The 3,905-nt window shown below is 37.1% G+C and overlaps 1 long non-coding RNA gene across 1 annotated transcript in view; it reads right to left on the bottom strand.

The window, feature by feature from the left end:
• Window positions 1-3,905, bottom strand: part of LOC111735978 — a 136,570-nt gene that overhangs the window by 97,132 nt on the left and 35,533 nt on the right. The window contains exon 2 of the long non-coding RNA XR_002779029.1: window positions 2,532-2,668. This is a non-coding gene — a long non-coding RNA (uncharacterized LOC111735978). The remainder of the gene's footprint in view (window positions 1-2,531; window positions 2,669-3,905) is intronic.

Here is a 3,905-nt window from a genome sequence, read left to right as displayed (position 1 = left end):
AATTAGCTTTAATACTGAATATTTTCCTCAGATTCCATGAACCTGAAAAGCATTTGGGTTAGTTTCTGTTATATTTTTGAGAATTTTTATACAAGCACTTGTTTATTTAAGCCAATTAAATAGAGCTCTTTTACAAATTAGCAATGCCATCCAGAAGTAGAAAATATCACACAACACATAGAAACATACAGACAGTCACAAACAGAGATCTATCTCTTTGCCTTCATTTTAAAATTACTGCCATGAGACAGGTATGTTAATGTCAAAGTTCACTAGTTACAAAAGAACAGTTGGAATGAGTTAAGTTTGTCTGCTCAGATAGCTAAAACTTTTTCTTATTAATATTTTTGGTGAAGACAATTAATATCTGTATTTGTCCTTGGCAAGGGAGCCTTTGAGCCAGAGCAGCAGTCTGTGCTTTCAAAAAAACTCTCATTTCCTATTTTTCTTCTTCAATCTTAGGAATTGGAGATGATAAACATAGGTGGGCTTTGAACTACTTCTGGAGCTGCAGTTATGGTTTTGCAAAGATGTGTAAGATAAGAACAACTGCTCTCAATTCCCAAAGAATTGGGTTGTAACTTAAGTGATATCATAGGTTACTCTACTCTTGTCCAACTACATCATCCCTAATTTGCTTCTTTCCCTTTGGGTACCTAGTTCTATTTCTGATCATAGTTATTAAATCCTTTCAAGTATTTTGTCAGGTTTCAGCTGGGACAAACAGTAAATATTTCTGGCAGTATTAAACAATTCCGTGGACTCAAGAGGGTGCAAAGGTTACTAACTTCCAGAGTTATCCCCTCTGATAGCCAAAAGAGAAACTGACAGCCTGCCTGTCCTGGGCAGGCAGAAAGCCAAGAGCCAAGCCCTTAGGAGGAGAGGCAATAGCAATTCCTGAGCGGGGGGAAAGGATCAGTCATAACCAACTGGTTTGGATTTGCGAAGGAAAGGACCATGAAATTTTATTTCCCCCTCTCACTGGGCTCAGGAGGTAATCCATTTACAAAAACTGTTGAGGATCCTCCCTTGGTTAAAGAACTCTAATAGACCCCTAAGATTGGCCTTAGACCAGGGAGAGAGAGATATCTGAGGACAAGAGCCTCTAAGGGAGAACATCGGTCTTACAGTCTTCTATTTTGGTACCTTTTATCTCTTTAATTTTTCATTAGCCTTTTGCAGCAAATCTTTCAATGAAGCTCTTTTGAAATTTTCAAAGTCTTTCATACCAATTAAAATTAGGTATCTCGTTCTGTTTATTTGATTTGTAAGCCCTTGCTCTTCGGTGCACTTTTAAATGATCTAATCTAACTGGAATGTTCCTCATCATTGCCATTGTAATTTTAGGTTATAATTTCCTTGGAGGCTGACAGCATTTTGATATGACCCTAGCCAGAAATGGAGGTCAGCTCACATTTCTGTCTGGCCTTATTTTGGAGCTTCCAACCTCACGGTTATCCAGTCGAGTTTTTAAGACATAAAATTTTTAGGTTGTCTTTAATAAAGTTTTACCATTTTTTTCCTTTTTCTTAAGTACAGAACAATTTTACTTCTAATGTCCTGATATTTTTATAATACCCGCAAATAACTGAAGGCAAATAGGAAGGGGTATGAGTGAACTTTGATTTTTGTTCTCATTTCTGTCCTTCCATCTTATTAAGGGAATCTTAATGACTAACCATTAAAACAAGATGAGAGCTCTGTAAAAAAAAAAAAAAATGTTTTCCTTCTTTTCAATTTAAAAGTTTTTCCAATATAAAGGATCCGTCATCTGGCCTGGACAAGTAAGATCTTAATAGTGACTCAGATCAATAAGCCTTTTTATGGTTTCACCAAAGACAAAACACAGACCTAGAAAATTCACTTCCAGAGTTAGAAATAGCCTTTCCAAAATACAGAGAATTACGTGTTTTCCCCCCTTTTAAACAGAATAGGGTGTTTAGATTCCCTAAGCGTGGAGCCACAGCCTACTCGGCTGCCCACCAGATGCATATATATCCTCCAGCTGGCAGAAAACAAGAACTAAGGGGCCCCGTTTTAACCATCTTTAGGAGAAAATGGATAGACGCAGAAAACTCTTGAGAGCTTGGCACTGTCAGACATAAAGACGAAAAGGTGTCACTTACCAGTCACAAGCTCCAGATAAAATCTTGTGTTTCTGTCCTACTGGATATAACCACCCAGAATCCTCAGTCTATTTGATTGCCCACCAAGGTGCACCCTGGCAAGTGTGCCCTCCAGATGGTGGAGGCCAGAGAGAAAATATTTTCACTGGTCACAAAGGCCAGGTTCTCAGGACACTTAACAAGACAAAAAGGGGGAGACACCAGACAGAGACAGAGAAAAAAACAGAGACAGACCAAAACAGAATTAACAACACCCGTGAGTACTCATACCAAATAACCAAAGACACTAGTTCCACAAATATTTTATTCTGCTAATCTAAATTTAGAAAAGGGAAGAAAACCACTCTGCTTCTACCGAACTCTTCGGGCAGAGTTCCAGGAGACTGAATTTGCAAGAATTCTTACCTTTTTTCATCGGCTCATGTTAGCGGTCCCAGGATCTTTCTACTGCAGCAGCTTCGAGGTGAGCGGTGTCTAGCCGGTGATGTATTCTGCTCACAGGAAGAATCGTTCCTCTACCTTTCTATGTTCTTTTGGCTGGTCTAGTAATTAAATCAACATGAGACAGATTAGCAAGAGAAAGTAGCCAACTTCAATTACATACCTACATATGGAGCCCCCCATACGTAAGAGGTTCAGAGACAGAAAGTTAAGATGAGGTGTATGTGGCATTCGGAGCTCAGGATGAGGTAAAATGCCTTAGGGCTTCAGAGTTAGGGAAGGTCATTTGCAGGATGATAAGAAATGTCCAGTAATTACAAGTTTGCCCTACCCTATAGATAGGTCGTAAAAGTTTTTTCTGGTGATGACTCTTAGTATGGGCAAAGTTCCAAATTTGAATTCTTTCAGGGAGAAGGAAAAGTTTCTCCTGAGGCCTTGACTGCCTTCAACTCAAAATAATTCACATGCCAAAGTGGCACGTCTTGGGGAGACCTGTTCTGAACCCCTTCACAGTATTCTATCTTACTTAGAAATTATCTAGCCATCCAATGAAAATTCATTAATTAACTCAATTTACTATCAGTCCTAAAGATCTTGGAAATGAATCTTTTAGCTGACATGCTACAAAATATAGTAACCATTGAAATTAAATTTTTAAAATAAGTCAGCACAATTTTTTATTTTTCATAACTATAAACACTAAATATAAGAAATACTAGTTTATTTGATCAGTAAACCTGTGTAAGTTTAAGAACATACCCAAGAAAGATAAATTCATTAGCTTCTATTATACTTTACTATGCTAAATCAGAGAAAACATAATTTTTTTATTAAATCAAAAATAACGAACTAGTCTAGTGTACAAAATTTTACCTAAAATATCTGAACTTGGGACTCTTAAATCATTTGAGTTGTTTCTAGCAGAATATTTTTTTAACATATTGAAAGTATTAGTCTGATTTTCTTAATTTCTGAGATTTTTTTGAATATTCAATGAATATAAGCGTTTATTTGAAATAAATCAGAAGAGTTTCTTTAATCTTTAGAGAAATTTCTGCTCAACAGATCCCTCCTGGTGCCTCATCAATCAATCATTTTACTTTTTACATAGTTCTGCTGTTTTCTTAGCCAAGACAGGGCAGTTCTTTTCCATTGTCTTTTGTCTTTACAATACCTGTAAGCTGTCTTTATAAAAGACTCCCTCCTTTGGAATTGAATAACTGAGATGAGAGAGAGCATCTCCACGTTTTATCTGCAAGGCCATAAATTCATGCAGATTTCTGCTTTGTTTTTATCCTAAGCTATTTCCAAATGCTCGGCAGGTGTTGGAGTTCTGGC

This window comes from Pteropus vampyrus, unplaced genomic scaffold (assembly GCF_000151845.1).
Source record: "Pteropus vampyrus isolate Shadow unplaced genomic scaffold, Pvam_2.0 Scaffold16, whole genome shotgun sequence".
NCBI classification, from domain to species: Eukaryota; Metazoa; Chordata; class Mammalia; order Chiroptera; family Pteropodidae; genus Pteropus; species Pteropus vampyrus.
This window is presented reverse-complemented; position numbering and strand designations above follow the sequence as displayed.